This window comes from Ictidomys tridecemlineatus, chromosome 1 (genome assembly GCF_052094955.1).
Source record: "Ictidomys tridecemlineatus isolate mIctTri1 chromosome 1, mIctTri1.hap1, whole genome shotgun sequence".
In the NCBI taxonomy this organism is placed as follows: domain Eukaryota; kingdom Metazoa; phylum Chordata; class Mammalia; order Rodentia; family Sciuridae; genus Ictidomys; species Ictidomys tridecemlineatus.
The window spans coordinates 37,427,655-37,444,890 of record NC_135477.1 but is presented as its reverse complement, the minus strand read 5'-3'; the positions used below and the strand labels follow the sequence as shown (position 1 = coordinate 37,444,890).

The window sequence follows — 17,236 nt, the reverse complement described above, 5'->3', positions numbered from 1 at the left end:
TATTGTACTGCACCATGAAAATGCAATCAGAGAAATCCAGACTTGAAAATCTTTACAGAGAAATGACTCAACTTCTTCCATGGATGCGTTATAAGAAAAAGAGAGAAGGAACCTATGGATTAAAAGAGCAAGACTAATCTTTAATATCTAGAGAGTCACACCTGGGTGATAAAAACCATAAAGAACCCAAGGAAATAATTATTGCAAAACCGAAGACCATGAGCATTTTGGGGAGCAGGGGGCAGTTGGGACTGGAATGGGACGCAGAAGGGCAGTATGGGGTACCTGGGAAAGTACTATTTCTTGGCCTGGATGATGGTTATGTGGGTGTTTATATTATAATTCAGTAAGCTTTACATTTTCCTTGTTTTCTCTAAGAAGCCTAACTCTGAGGCCCCAGGCAAACAGAGCCAGAGGCGAGGCCAAGTGGGCCTGGTGGAAGAAAGGTAAGGCAAGGGGCCTCTAGATACAGCTCCATTTGGGAATGCGTCCTGCGCTGCCGTGCAGGAGACGCACTGCAGGGGGCGCTGCAGACACACTAAGACCTAGGAGAGGAAGGCAATTCCCGGCCAGGTCCCAGAGACACGCAAAGGACTCTCTGTCTCGCGTCTGACGGGGAAAGAAGAGCGGAGAGGACACATCCCTCCTAATGAAAGGGGCGGGGGGGGCAGGCGGCGGTACTTTTAGCACCTGCGCAGTGGGCGCAGAGCTGGAGATCAGTGTTGAACTTGGGCTTGGCCCCGCGGGACCCGCGCGAGTCAGAACTCGGCGGAGCCAGGGGGACACAGGCGTTCTCGGGAAGCCAAGCCAGGGCTCCAGGACCCGCGGGGGTTGGCGCGGCCCTGGATCCCGCGAGAAGACTCAGGCGGTAATCCGCCGAGCCCCGCAGGCAGCTGGCATCGGAGCAGCAGGCCTTTAGCCGGTGTCCGCGTGGCCCAGCGCCCGGAGGGGTCGGGTCCACTCCGACTTTCTACGGCCCAGCTCACGCTCGCCTCCGAAAAACCTTTGCGGCCTAACCTGAGTCCGGCTCTGGAGAGGGCCCAGCCTGGCTCTGGTTCCGGAGCTGGCGGCGCTGGATTTGGGTCGGCCTTGCCTCGGGTCCTCCCCCGCTTCCCCCCACACCTGCACTTTCCAAACTGGGAGGGAACGCGGAGGCCTCTGGCAGCTGAACGCCCACCTGCCGGGTTTCGGGAGGATCGAGGTCAGGGCGCCCCACGCTCCCACCACCTTACATCACGACCAGGAGAGCCGGGGCTGGGGGCGCGTGGGTACAATAGAGCAGGGCTAGGGCTGGTGGGCTTCCCTAAAGGACCACAGTAAGTCTAAGACACGGGGGTCGCTGCCCACCCACTTGGCAGATAGGGAGACTGAGGCTCCCGGCGAAAGCGAGGGCGTCCGAGGGCGTGCGTCTCCCGAGGCGGCGCCTGCCTTTGCCACCGGAAGCTCCCGGGCCGAGGGCGCTGGGGAAGCTGCTCCTACGCCCGGATGCGTCACTCCGCCCACTTACTTATCCACGCAGGTGACACCCTTTAACCACGTCCCCGCGCCACCCGCCCCAGGATGCTGGCGGGACTTCAGGAGAGGGCAAAAAAGGACAGGCCCAAGGCCATGTCCCTAACGCCCACCAGCCCCAACCTCCTCTCCAGGTAGCAGGTGAGCGGCGGGCCCTTCCCAGGCCTCGGAGAAAGGGCGCAAAGTCGAGGCAGTTGCCTGCGCGGGCTGGGGTCCGAGATGAGGTTTCCCCCGCGATCCAGCCGTTGTAAGACGTGTCCAGGGACAGGAGCCGGACGTAGAGTCCACTGAAGGCAATCTCCCTCCACCCTGCTCCCAGCCAAGTTCGAGGTGTTCTTGGGGCAGAAGGGCCAGTTAGGCCAGCTTGACAGGCCTCTGAGAGGTCACACTATCCGGGAGGCCCCGAGGGAGCGAAAAGCCAAGTGGGACCCGCAGTCTGACTCCGCGCAGGGGCTCTCTCCACCCAACTCACAACGTCCTCCTGACGCGGGATCCTTTCCTTTCTCCTTCCCCCTTGGACTTCTGCCCTCAACTAATGTCATCTTTCTCAAAAGATACCCCTCCACTCCCAGGACTGTCGCTACCAGTTCCCAGTGTCCGCCGCAGAACGCTGCTCCCAGTAAAGACTCAGAGACCCGTCGCGACAAGATGCGGGCGCAGTTTTGGAAATGCTGGTGGCGAAGGGAACACACTGGTCCTTTCTCTCTGAGGGCTTCCAAACAGTGAGGAAGAATGTGGCACTTCTATTTATGCCAGCCGTCGACAAGTATCCAGAGAACCTAAGTTAAGGGATACGGAGGCTCCTTTGGAGACATCCTCTGTCAAATGAGGGAAACTAGGCTTTTCCTGTTCGTCGTTTCCATCTTTTTCGTATTGTGCCATGGGAGCATATATTTCTATTGAAACTAATTTTTCAAAGAAAAAAAATATTCCAAGATAACAAATCAGGTGATGGAAGTCAACAATACATAAAACATGATACAATGTATGGTTAAAGATGTAGCAAAAGTTTATTTCTGTGATCTTAAACCAAAAGACACCCAAATGGTTATGAAGTTATCTGCTAGAGGGATGCCACACTGGGGGCAGGCCATCATCAATGGGATTCTGTCACTGTGGTTTTTATTTTTACAATAAAAGAGGGGATATATTTTATACATTGTTTGTGAAACTGAATAAATACTGATATATAGATATCCAATGGGGAACCTGAAGGAAGCAGAAAACACATTTTGTCTTGGAGGGATACCACTGGAAGGGGTGCACAGGTCCTTCTAAGGAAGGATGGAGGAAACAGCAGGTTTGGTCTCTGGTTCCAAGATGGTGCATTTTTTTTAAGAGAGAGAGAGAGAGAGAGGGCTGGGGATGTGACTCAAGCGGTAGCACGCTCGCCTGGCATGCGTGTGGCCCGGGTTCGATCCTCAGCACCACATACCAACAAAGATGTTGTGTCTGCCGAGACTAAAAAATAAATATTAAAAAAATTCTCTCTCTCTCTCTCTCTCTCTCTCCTCACTCACTCTCTCTTTAAAAAAAAAGAGAGAAAGAATATTTTTTAATATTTATTTTTTAGTTTTCGGTGGACACAACATCTTTATTTTATTTTTACGTGGTGCTGAGGATTGAACCCAGCGCCTGGCACATGCCAGGCCAGCACACTACTGCTTGAGCCACATCCCCAGCCTCAAGATGGTGCATTTTTGCTGCCTCCTATGGGGAGTATGAACTCTCATCTCACAGAAGGTGGGGCAAACCCACTCCTTCAAGCCCTTTTTATAGCACTAACCCATTCATGAAGGCAAAATGCTCCTGTACTAAACACACCTCCTCTTAAGTTCATGCTTTCAACATTGTTATATTGTGAATTAACTTTTGCATAAATTGGGGGTACACATTCAAACCAATGAAAAGATATATTCATGTTAGCTAATATAACTTTTAAAAGCATAAGAATGTTAAACACACGATGTAAGGTAAAAGTTACCTCTGAGGAAGTAGGGAGGGAAGAGGAGACTGACTTAAGGAGGAGCATGCTACTCCACAGTAGGGGTCACATGTTAGATCTAAAGTGTGGGGTAGATTTGCAGCATTCATTATATTATCATTATAACTTTACATATATACACATTTTTAAGGTAAATCCTGGTTCATTAAAATTATTTATGTTAAGCAAAAGACATCATTAATAGGCAATTCAGAGACAGAGTATATGCTCTCAATATATGTGACAAAAGGTTCATATCTAGAATATATAAAGAACTGCTATAATCCAGGTGTGGTGATGCATACCTGTAATCTCAGTGACTCAGGAGGCTGAGGCATGAGGTTCACAAGTTGTAGGACAGCCTCAGCAGCTTAGAGTAACTCTGTCTAAAAATAAAAAAAAAAATGGGAAAGGGGGGGCAGCAGGGCTAGGGATATAGCTCAGTAGTAAAGTGCCTCTGGATTCAATCCTCTATACAAAAATAAAAATAAAATAAAACACCTATATATCAATAAAAAGACAAGTCAATTAGAAAATGGGCAAATGACTTCAACAGACACCTTGGAAAGAGGATATCCAAATGTCCAATAAGTCCATGAAAAGGTATTCAACCTCATAATTCATGGTGAAAATGTACATTGAAACCACCATGAGATACCACTATGTACCAGATAGGATGACTAAAATAAGGAAGACTGAGAATATTAAGTGTTGACAATGCTATAGAGCATCTGGAAATCATTAATTGCCAGAGAGAGAGTATATTAGTTTACTGACTTTGTAAAACTTTCAGACAATATCCATTAAATGTATGTCCAACCCTTATGACCCAGTAATTTCACTTCTAGATACTTACCAAAGTGAAATATATGCATATATCCATAAATGACATGTACAAAAATGTCCATGACAGTTTTATTTATAACAGCCCCAAACTGGAACAAATAGTCATCAACAAGATAAATAAATTGTAATATAGTCCTTCAATTAAAAATAACAAATTATGGGGTTTGGGGATGTTGCTCAATTGGTAGAGTGCTTGCCTTGCATGCACAAGTCCCTGGGTTCTAATCCCCAGCACCACACACACCAAAAAAAAAAAAAAAAAAAAATTAAGGATATACCCAACAACATGGATGACTCCCAAATTATGTTGTAACATAAGGTTATGATATAAGATCAGATGCAATTGTGCTGCATGATTTCATATATATAACATTTAAGAGCAAGTTAATAAAATCATAATAATAGAAGTCAGTGGAGTGGTTGTCTCAGTAGGCAGAAGTCTCACCTGAGAATGAGCAGAAGGGAATGAATCTTCAGGAATGATGAAAACATTCCAGAATTTTATCTGAAGGGTGCTTTTATTGTGTATACATTTTTTTTTTTGATACCAGGGATTGAACCCAGAAACTGTTAACAAAAAACATCCCCAGCCTCTTTTTATTTATTTATTTATTTGTTTGTTTGTTTGTTTGTTTATTTATTTATTTATTTATTGTTTATTTTGTGACAGGGTCTCACTAAATTGCTGAGACTGGCTTTGAACTTGTGATCCTCCTGTCTCAGCTTCCGAAGCCACTGAGATTATAGTCGTGGGCCACCATGCCTAGCTACAGATGGAAATTTTTATTGAGTTGTACAATTAAGGTTTTGTATTCTACTATATATAAGTTATGTATTTTTTTAAAAAAAAAAACTAGAACCGAGGATGTAGCTCAAGTGGTAGAGGGCTTACCTAGAATATGTGAGGCCTGGGTTCACTCCCTAGCACCACAGTAATAAATAAATAAATAAATAAACATCCCTTAAGACTCCCTTTCAATCAGTATCCCTCTCCCAGTATGCCCTGTATAAGAATTCTAGAATCCTTGACATTTTCCTCAGGGAAAACCACTTCAATCACAGTGAACAAACACAGCAAAGAAGTATTATTAGAAGCACAAGGTGGCTCACAAGATAAACAAGAAAACAGCTGACACAGTTGAGAGGAATGTATTTTGCCCATGGAATGGAGATAAGTAGAACAGGAAAGCCAACTGTCTCATGAATTCATTTGTTTATTCAACAAATACTTTTTTGCACATGTGCACACGTCATGCAAATTTCTTCTCTAAAGACCAAGCTATCTTACTGATCCCTCGGGCACAGAACTAGCTCCATCTTTCTCTCCACATTGAATTGGTTTCCTTCTGCACCTGCCTCTTACCTTCTCTTCTCCTCTGTGGGCTTTTTTTTTTGGGGGGGTGGGGAGCAGCTACTCATATACCCTTGACGGAAGAATGGCCCTCCTCTATTGGGGAAGGTCGTCCTCTTCAACCAACCGAGCACTCAGCTTCCAGAGGGACACACATGGAACTGTGAGGGAGGAAGGGGACACCTGCCTAGCCAGCTAGATCAGCCGAATCTGATCTGGCAATCAAAGGGGTGACAGAGGTCGCAGCCAGATCGCTCTCATATCCATGAGTTTAGCATTCTTGGATTCAACCATGGACTATGAGTTCAACCATGGACTATGAGTCTATGAATCTTTCCAACTTGGGCTATTCCTAGTAAGTGTGTCTTGGTCAGCCACAGCTGTGTAACAGAGTACACCAAAACTCAAAACATCAATCCTTTTGATCCCTCATAATTCTGTGTGTTAAGAATCTGGGCAGGGCCCAATGGGCTCACATGATATCATCTGGGTTGGTGTCTCACACAGTAGGACTGGTAGATCCAACAGTGCTCACTCTCTGTGTGGGCCCTGTGATGGCTGTCATTAAACCACACCTCAGTTCTCAGATGAAAGAGAATGATGACTCAGCCTTCTGGGTTTGGGGTTTTTATTGTTGTTGTTTGTTTTTTGTTTGTTTGTTTTGTTTTAATCAAACCTAGGGCCTTGGGCATATGAAGCCTGAATGAGCCTTAGCCCTCGTTTAATCCCTAAAAACAAAATGCCAAATGTCTTCTCTGATATAAGGGAGGTGACTCAAAACAGAGTAGGAAGGAAGAGCATGAGAAGAAGATTACCACGAAACAAGGAAAAGAGGAGGGAGGGAAAGGGAAGGAGAAGGGGAATTGCATGGAAGACGGAAGGAGACCCTCATGGGTTCACAAAATACATATACAATGGTGTGAGGGGGAAGAGAAGAAGAGAGAGAGAGAGAGAGAGAGAGAGAGAGAGAGAAGTGTCACAGTAGAATAGGTAGAGAATAGTGATAAATAAACATCCCTTAAGGAGGGGAGGGGAGGGGGGGATAGGAAGGGCAGCAGAATACAACTGACACTAGGATTGCTGTATGTAAACACATGGATGTGTAACCAATGTGATCCTACAATCTGTATATGTGGAAAAATGAGAATTCATACCCTATTTGAATCAAATGTATGATATGTCAAGATCATTGTATTGTCTTGAGCAACTAATAAAAAAAAAAAGCCAACTCATTAAGATGGCTTTGTCACAACCTCTCCTTTTCCACTGAGCTCTTATAAAACCTCACATAATGGCTGCCACAATTCCTAAGAAAAACGTAAACAAATGCAAACCAGAACAGTTAGGCTTTTCACAAATATCAGAGGACCTGTTTCTAAGAATACATGCTTAAAGAAATGCTAAGCAATATTGTCCAATCTATGATTAGAAGACTACTGTGGTGTAAAAATAGTTTCTTTTCTTTCTGTTAAGAAAGAAAAGAGAATCCCAGCAACTCAGGAAGCTGAGACAGGAAGATCTTAACTTCAAGGTCAACTTCAGCAATTTAGTGAGGCCTTGAGCAACTTTGAGCAATTTTGTCTCAAAGTTAAGAATAAAAAGAGCTGGGAATGTAGCTCCATGGGTAAGCACCCCTAGGTTCAATCCCCAGTACTGGGGGTGGAGGAGAGAAGGGAGGAAGAAAGGAGGATTGGGGGAGGGAGGATGGTTGGATGACGGACTGGAGATACATTTCAGTGATACAGCTCAGGCCTAGTATTCCAGAGTTCCTTGGTTCAATCCCTAACACCGAAAAGGAGGGAAGGAAAGGAAACTTTATCTTGAATAAACTCCAAGCTGCCTAAATAAACCAGTCCCTTCTGTCAACACCAGCTTCTTCCCGGATTCCCCATTCAGGCTAGATCATCACAAATCCAAAGCTTCTGTACAAATATAGGTGGAGCAAAACAGAAATAAATGTCAAAGACAGCACAGCTAACCTACCTCAGTTTCTGACCTGGCAGATTATTTTAGGAAACACCCACAGCGCTTAGACAGGAAGTTCTGTGTACTTCTGAGCTGTCAGTCACAGATACAGAGAGCATCCCTGCTACAGCCCAGACTTGGAGAACTGGGCAGGGGGAGAACTGATTTAGCCCTGATCTGTTAGCAATGATATTTGACTTCTCTAGGTCTCAGTCCCTCTATAAAAAGGGACAGAACCTCCTTCACAGAGTTATGGTGACAATAAGTGACACAGTGCATATGAAGCCCCTAGCATGGTGTGTACCAGCAGTAGGTCTTCAATAGAATAGACATTGGCTTCCACCGGGACAACTGCAGTGGCACAGTCCACAGAACACTGGTCCTCTTCCTTCACTTGATTAACTGAAACCAGGCCCGTATGGGCTGTTGCCACCTGGCACTGCCCATGTAAAGGATTTGTCCATTTTCCTCTCATAAGGATGTATACACCTATGGTTCACAGATATGTTACATCATTGTCAAGTCTTTTTTACCAGGTACCAAATATTTTATTAAAATGCTGTTCTATTAATTAGGTATGCATGAGAATTCTGTGTGTTATATCATAAACCACTCCAACTTTCAGGCAAGGCCTGAAGTAAGCCTCTGTTTGTTTGTTTTTTTGTTTATTTGTTTGTTTTTGTTTTAATTTCATACTGCCTTGAAAAGTAAGGCAAGAGTTAATTTGTTCACAGTTTATAAACTCTTCAAGTATAGACCTGGAGCCTCCTAACAGAAACTTTTCTGGAATCTCCCAAAATTGAAGACTATATCAGTCTCATCCTACATGCCCAATAAATGTTAGAGATTAATTAAATCATCCTGCAAAATGTCAAAATATCCTAGGATAGAAAGGCAAGAGCAGATAGCAATTGGAACAATAACAGGTGCTCAAGTAAGATGGTTTATTTTACTCCATTTTAATTTCTCTTTTACATAATTTCACTATGCCACTCCTAAAACCCTAAAAATAAATGTTGTATTTAATATTAGTCCACTTAAGCTATTTTTGTCCAGACATGGTAGATCATACAGTAATTCATGCTCACTATTTCAGAAACTGTTAAGTGATCCAAAGGTTAAATGCAGGATGTGGTTTCGACAGGGTCTGGCATATATATATATATATATATATATAGTAAATTTTTAGTACTGACAAGCTATTTTTAAGAAACCATGCTTAAATTTTCACCTTGAATGATTTCACCATCAAATAGAAGAGGCTAGAGAAGCTATCTATGATTCGGTAATATTTCGTTTATACTGTTTCATTTTCTATGGTATGCTAAGTTACTACGATACTAACAACTACAATACTATAATCCTGCAAATTTATTTTTTATTCCAGTTTAGTCACCAAAAATTACTTGATGCATCACATGGCCAATCATGCAAGAATTCACGCTTAAGTACTTCAGAAACTGTTCCATGGTCTGAAGGTTCAACACAGGATGTGGTTTTTTCACCCTGAAGCCAATCCCAGCTGCCAATCACTCTACTGAAGTTACAAACTTCAGTTTAATTTCTGTCAAAGCAATATGTGTACGTACCTTAAAAAGTCAAAAATTTTATAATGAAAAATAAAGGTCCCCAAAAGCATCTACTTCTAGTTAATTCTTCTGCCAGTTAGCTGTATATTTCTAAGCAAAGTTTATTCCGAAATTTCATGATTTTTCCACTGACCATCAACCCAAGAAGATTAGATTTTTCTTCTCCTATGCCCTCCACATATTTACCCCACAGTACAGCTTTTACACAAGTTTTGGTGAGGTCAGTATTCAATATTCACTATTTGAACTGTGTAAATATTACCTCACAGGAGTCATATTTATTTTCTGGTGCAACTTTGTTACCTACAAGTTAATAATTTGCTTGGTTTTCTAAATACTTAAATCTAATTCACCACTACGTGCCAAAAAACACCTAAATTGCTCCTCAAAATCTCAAATCCATGAGGTCTCCTGTTAGATTAATTTCTTGGCTTTACTATGTTCCTCCTAGAGTCCTCCTGCCTCTAATTACTGCCTCCTTGGAGCTTTAAACAGTTTCTTCCTTGCTGTGAGGAATCAGAATTTATTTTAGCAATTGGTTAGAATAAAAATAGAAAGTTATTTTAAGATAGTTTCATTAGGATGCTGAGTGTTTGATCATAAATAAAACCAGCTTCCTGCCCTCAACAGACTCTAGATGGGCAATCTATGGGACAGAAAGACACAGGGACACTTTAAGAAGCAGGGCTATGGAGTGGGGAGGAAGGCATGGAGTGGTGGGAGGAAGGCATGGAGATGTGGGACCCCCACCTTGGGTATCTGGGTTCAATTCCTGTGTCACTGTAATCCAAAGCAATGGGTCTGCTCCTTGGTGAGTGGAAAGCTCAGAAGAGCAACTAGGAAATAAAAGTTAAAAGTTTATTATTTGGTCAAGTAAGGAGCGCTCTAGGGATAATTTCCAAATCATTGTTTCCCCAAAGGAAGAATTACCCGCCAACTCAGTGGATTCTTGTGCTCTCCAGCGGAAGAATCAGAAGCACAACTGGAGCAGGAACAAGACTCTTGATAGGGATTTCTTACTGCAGCAGAAGGGAGACACAGCACTGACCAAGAGACAGTTAAGATGAGCCCACAAAAAAGAAGGAACTGGTTTTCTTCATGTTTAAAAGTGGGCTAGAGTGCTTGCTTCTGCAGCACATGTACTAAAATTGGAACAATACAGAGAAGATTAGCATGGCCCCTGCGCAAGAATGACATGCAAATTCGTGAAGCATTCCATATTTCTGTGTATGCAGTTCTAGGCCATAAGAGTTGATAATTTTATGTATGATTTTATAGGTTAAGTTATTTACGTATGAAGCAAAATAGGAAAAAATATTGAGAAAGGATTATGTTTATAGAGGCCTTCTTAATGTGTCATATTTCTTAAATGTTTTTTTGGTGATACTGGGATTGAACCCTGGTGCATTCCACTAAATCACATCCCCAACCCTTTTTATTTATATATATTCATTTGAGACTGGGTCTGGTGATATTGTTCAGGCTAACCTTGAACTTGTGATCTTCTTGCCTCAGCCTCCCAGATAGTTGGGATTAGGTGTGTGTCACTGCTGCTGGCTTTAAATGTACTAGTATCTTTTTAATGCATACTCCAATAAATATTTAAGAAATAAAATAAAATGACACAACTCCAATGCTGTACATGTTGACAATGACAAAAATAAAACCATATTGGTGGTAAAAAAAAAAAAAGTGGGCTAGAGTTCAGAACTATTAATTGGCTTTTGGTGCACTTTTTTTTGGGGGGAGGGCTATCGGGGATTGAATTTAGGGACACTCAACCAGTGAGCTATATCCTCAGCCCTATTTAGTGTTTTATTTAGAGATAGGGTCTCACTGAGTTGCTTAGCATCTCTCCAAATTGCTGAGGCTGGCTTTGAACTTGCGATCATCCTGTCTCAGCCTTCTGAGCCGCTGGGATTACAGGTGTGCAGGCTTTAGGTGCACTTTTTTTTTTTTTTTTTTTTTTAGTTTTAGATGAACACAATACTTTTATTTATTTATTTATTTTTATGTGGTGCTGAGGATCGAACCCAGTGCCTCACACATGTGAGACAAGCACTCTGCCACTGAGCCACAATATCAGCCCTTTAGATGTACTTTTAAAGGTGCTTTTCTTTGCCTGCATGAGCACTTCAAACCTGAGGGAGGAGTAGTCAGTGGTCATCCTAGCGCCAAATGTCACCTCTCTCCTCTGAAGCCTCTTCCTACATAAACCTCCATGCTCTGTAATCAGGATGAGTTGCTGTAGCAGTCAAGAGAACACAGAGGTGCAGGGTGAGCAACAAGTTCAGAGTTCTGGGAATTTGCTGTCTCGGTGATGCCTGAACAGTCTTTTCCTTTCTGTTGTTTGTCCCTGGAGACTCTTGGCCAGGCCTTTAATGATGCACCTGGTTTCTGAGGATGAAAATACAGAATGAATGAGTGAGCGGGTAGGAAAAGGCAAATATCATGCTTTAATAACAAATCACATGTTAAGGTCCCTAGAGTGATTTGGCTTCTGAAGGGAGCAGGGGCTGACGGTCTCATTCCCCACTGAGTTTTTCCTCTCTTAGTCTTAAAGGGGTTTCCTGGCAGTCTCCAAAGCAAGGGGATTTCATTGGGATTACCCTTTCATATGCCTGTTGGAAAGGCTTGTCACACATAGAAGCACATTCCTGAGCATTCTCAGTTTAAGATTATGCTTCTTTATATATCACAGGTTCAATGGTCGTGGGCAGGAACACCTCTAGGGTGGAGAACTTAGTAAACTAATGAGTTTATAATGAGCAAAGTTTACTCTAGGTCACCTAAAGAGGGGCTGGGTGGCTTTGGCTGGTTGAAACTGGTTCCTTGTGGATTTCTCCCAAGGCCTTATCTGAAACAACTTCATTTAAAGGGTTGGCAGCTTCTTGCCCTGCAAACACAGGTGCTTGTAGCTCTCTGAGTTCCTGCCTAGCCATCAATAAACTCAGGTTATTACCCTACCCTCATAGAGCTTGGGTTTATTTATCTGTGAAACACAGACACCTTCTATTCTTCTCAGATGATGTAGATTATATCAGAGAAGGGAGCTGTCAAGGCACTCAGAAGCAGACCCTTGAAATGGTCCATCCTTGTCTCTTAAACAGTTGACTTTGAAGCAGGTGGGGAGACAACTCTTCACATAAAATCTGAGTTACACACCTCAGGATTTATGCCAATTTTAATTCTACATTGCAGTTGTTCTCTCCCCAAATCACCATATCATATTTGAGCATTTTCACAGTTTTGTGACCACGAAAAGGAAAAGCTCAATTTACTGGAAGATAATAACTTTATTTCAGGCCATGTCCATTTCAGAGCTGGACTTGTAAGTTTCACATGTCAGAAATTCCTTGTAGTGGTTGTAAGAAAAACCTTCCTGGTAAAAATTTTGATATTGTGAGGCTGGGATTGTGGCTCAATGGTACAGTGCTTGCCTAGCATGAGTGAGGTTCTGGGTTCAATCCTCAGAACCACATAAAAATAAAATAAAGGTATTGTGTTCCTGTATGACTAAAAATATATATATATTTAAAAATTTTGCATATGGCATATTCTAGGAGAAGTATAAATTACAAAGCATTGATTAATATTACATGAAAGTTAAAAGAACATTTTGAGGGTGGGGCTGTATCTTAGGGGTGGGACACTTGCCTAGCACTCATAAAAAATGTGATCCTCAGCACCACATAAAAAAATAAAATAAAGGTATTATGTTCATCTACAACTAAAAAAAAATTTTTTTTTAAAAGACAGTTCTTCGGTTTTACTTATTTGTTTTTTGATGCTAGGGATGGAACCCAGGATCTCACTAATACTAAGTACGTACTAGACCACTAAGCTACACCCAGCCCTAAAGTTAGGACGGGTTTGTTTGTTTGTTTGTTTTTATTAGGGCATTATAGTTACACATAATACTGCACTTTATTTTGACATAATTATGTAAGCATGGAATATAATTTGCTCTAATTCAATCCCCAGTCCTTCTCCTTGCCCTCTTCTCCCAATCTCTTTTTCCTTTCCTCTATGGTCTTCTTTCTATGTATTTATTATTATTATTGTTATTATTATTATTATTTTACTTAGTGCTTTATAGATACACATAAAAGAGACAGTTATTGTTGCTTGTTTTTTTTTTTTTTTTTTTGTGATACTGGGGATTAAACCTGGGATGCTTTACCACTCGGTTACATCCCCAGCTCTTTAAAAAAATTTTTTTTAGGACACTTTCATTAATATCCTGAGGCTGGCCTCAAACTTGCTTCTTCTGCCTTTGTCTCCTGAGTTGCTGGGATTACAGACATGTGTGACACCACACCCTGTAACTCTCTGAGTTCCTGCCTAGCCATCAATAAACTCAGGTGATTAACCTACCCTCATAGAGCCTGGGTTTATTTAATCTGTGAAACACAGATACCTTCCATTCTGCTATGGACAGTTTTTAAAGTGCAGGTTTCCTTGGGGCTGGATTCTATAGCAGAGCTTGGACTTGCCTGCTCAGACCTGCTTCTCCCAAAGTCTTGGTTGTGAACCAGCAGACAGTGAGAGACCAGGTTCTCACAATGTCATTGCACAGAGTTAATTGCACGCCAGCTCTTGATGTTTTTAAACATTTGGAATACCTTAAACAGATTCTTTTGGAAATCAGCTGTTTTCAATAGTATTCACTCTTTTCTAGCATTCTTTGAGAGATTTAAGACATTTAGTCAAAAGATCCGTCATTCCTAAGTCTGCTGGTATCCTGAATAAGTGGTCTCATTTAAGCATCAGTCTATTTATCGGATGCTTGTTGAAATAAATATTACCTATTAATCAATCCCTCAGGAACTCTTATTTGCTGAACACAAGATAATTACATGCATTGCCTGCTTTCTGGCAATGAAGAATAATAATCTGCTCCCATGATGGTTGGGTTTCCATTGACCTATTAGGACTATTTTAACTAAACTAAGTGTGGTTTGAAAGGATACTCTCCAATGTACCCAGATCATCAATTAGGTGCTGCCCCATATTTAACATCCTCTGCAGAAGGCTTCTAAGCAGCAGTGTCACAGTAACAATTTTTGGTCTGTTTCTTTAATTCTTTTCTTAAAAATTATTTTTCTAAACTTTTATATTTTTGTGCTGGGTATGGAACCCAGGACCTCATGCCTGCTAAGCACGAATTCTATCACTGAGCCATACCCCAAGCCCCTTTTAAATTTTATTTATTTATTTATCTATCTACCTACCTATCTTTTTGGTACCAGGGATTGAACTCAGGGCCACTTAACCACTGAGCCACATCCCCAGCCTTTTTTTGTACTTTATTTAGAGAAAGGGTCTCACTGAGTTGCTTGGGGGTTCACTAATTTGCTGAAGCTGGCTTTGAACTCTGGATCCTCCACCTCCTTCTCCTGAGCCACTGGGATTACAGGTTTGTGCCACCACACCCAGCTCTCTTAAAATTTATTTCTAATGCTTATAATAAATATATTGTCACTTAAAAGAAATCCAAATAAATTTATAACTGAACACAGTAGGTTCACCATTGGGTGAGTGCAAAGCTAATGTGAATAATCAGGAGACAACAGAGCCAAGAGAGGTTTATTCCAGCAAGTAAGGAGAGCACTGGAGGTCATTCCCAAGGCAGTGTCTCTCCAAGCTGAGCAAGGGACTTTTATTGGAGACACTCATACATATTCATGCATTACAGATTGGTCATTGCATTCTTGAGCTTGCTCAGTTCCATGTCATGTCTCTGCACATATCACATGTTCAAAAATGGAAAATGGAAAGACCCCTCTATGGAGAATTTGATAATGCAATAAATAGAGTTATACTTTTGGGTCACTTGAAAGGTCAGGATGACTTTGCAAATGTAACTGCAGACTTCACTGGTAGCTAGTCTTGTAAGTTTCTCTGGGGGCCTTGCCTGGGACAAAAACAACTTAAGAGGCAAGCTTAAGGGTCACTTGAAAGGATTGCATCTATTTGTCAGCAAGCTTAGGGACTATGCTTAAAAGTACTGTCTAGCAATTAATAAATACAGAATAAATAAAATTTGACACCTGCCCTCATCTCATTGCCTTCTAGAATTATTCTCACAAGGTGGCTTTAGTCAGCTTTTGTGTGCTGTGACCAAAATACTCAATGGAAAACTCAACTGAAAAAACAAACAAAAACTAATTAAAGGAGGAAAAGTTTATTTTGGCTCATAGTGTCAGTAGTCTCAGTCCATAGGTAGCTGATTCCAATGCTTGGGGCTCAAGGAGAGGCGGAATATCGTGGGGGAAGGGCATGATGGAGGGAACTGCTCCCCTCATGGCAGCAAGGAAGGAGAGGGAGAGGGAAGGGGCTGCAGAGCACAGCCAGGGATCTACCTCCTCCAGCCATGCCCCACTTGCCTATAGTAGTCACCTAGTTAGTCCATTTAAACTAGGATGGACATTGTCATAATATACTCTTTTTACCTTTAAGTATTAATAGGAGCTTTTTGAGGACACCTCATATCCAAACCATAACAAGTGTGTGTGTGTGTGTGTGTGTGTGTGTGTGTGTGTGTGTGTGTGTGTATGACTTTCTCATATATAATATGACTTTCCTTGTCAACACAATACTGCTGCATGAATGTAGGGAAGGACCAAACTTCATTCAGTACAATATCCTCCGTCAGGAACTTTCAGGTAGTTTTAGTTTTTCACTATTATGATGTTGCAGAAAACACATTCACGTTCATCTCTGTGTATGATACAAGTGTTTTCTCCAGCGGGTTGCTCGAAATAAGATTTCTGGGTCAGAACATGTGCATCCTTAAAGTCTCAATAGACACCATGAAATTGACCTCTAAAAAGACTGGGGCAGTGAGAGAGGGAGGAATAGTTAGAGCACAGAGGATTTTTAGGGCAGCAACAATAATCTCTATGATACTACAATGGAGTACATGTTATTAGGCCTTTGTCACTATGCTAGAGAGAATGTACAACATTAAGAGTCAATCCTATTATAAACTTGGTGATAATGGTGTGTCCAGTGATACTGGAGACAGGAAACATCTGACCTGGTAACAGTAGAAATGAAATCAGGGCAAAGAGTCCAGACACACAGGAAAGGCTTTAATTGGGGCTTTCAGCTGAAGGGAGACAGCACAAGAACAAGAAGGAGGTCAGACTGCTCAAAGGACAAAGGTGCACAGCTTTTGTGGCATCTGTAGGGTAGACAGGGACCCAGTCTTTTCCTGTCATCACATGTAGAGCATTTAGAGGTGGGTTTTTTTTTTTTTTTTTGACCAGGGATTGGACCCAGGCATGCTTAACCTCTGAGCAACATCTCCAGCCCTTTTTAAAATTATCTTATTTAGAAACAGGGTGTCACTGAATTGCTTAAGGCCTAGCTGAATTGCTGAAGCTGGCTTTGAACTTGCAATCCTCCTGTCTTGGCCTCCTGAGCCTCTGGGATTACAGGTGTGCCATCACGCCTAGCCAGAAGTAGATATTTTTTCCTCCACAATACCTTTATTTTTTTATTTGTTTTTTTAAAATTTTATGTGGTGCTTGCTGAGGATCAAACCCAGGGCCTCGCATGTGCTAGGTGAGTGCTCTACCGCTAAGCCACAATCCCAGACCAGAGGTAGGGTTTTAACTGCACCTACATCTTCTTCATCATGCTTCTTCATGCACCTTCATGCTTCTTCATGGTCTCATAACCATCTTAAGTCTCCATCTGGGGAGGGTTAGTATGCTAATAAGGTAACTGAATTTCTTTAATGACCATTCTATACATGTGTTTCCCTATTCCTCACCTTCTGTTTCTTATCATCTGAGAGTCCCTAATATTATTTTCAGGACAGGGCAGCCCCTCAGTGGGACTGTCTTAGTGACTGTTTTGTCTGTATCTGGCCTTTTTTTTTTTTTTTTTTTCTGTTGATCACTGAGTCTCAGAAGGCTGAGCTGACTTCTCAAATTCCCATCTCCAGGTGCATTATCTCAATTTCATACCCTTGAAGAC

The 17,236-nt window shown here is 42.1% G+C and overlaps 1 long non-coding RNA gene and 1 other non-coding gene across 3 annotated transcripts; both read left to right on the top strand.

The window, feature by feature from the left end:
• The first annotated feature begins 283 nt into the window (after positions 1-283).
• LOC120885545 (uncharacterized) lies at positions 284-2,667 on the top strand. 2 transcript variants are annotated; one of them, XR_013434625.1, is made up of 2 exons: positions 284-1,653; positions 2,085-2,667. It is a non-coding gene; the product is annotated as an uncharacterized LOC120885545 (long non-coding RNA). The 2 variants fall into 2 exon arrangements; XR_005728216.2 differs by having other exon boundaries at positions 2,067-2,667.
• Positions 2,668-10,365: 7,698 nt separating this feature from the next.
• On the top strand, positions 10,366-10,472 carry LOC120886045 (U6 spliceosomal RNA). The gene has a single exon (XR_005728818.1). It is a non-coding gene; the product is annotated as a U6 spliceosomal RNA (small nuclear RNA).
• The last annotated feature ends 6,764 nt before the right edge of the window (positions 10,473-17,236 follow it).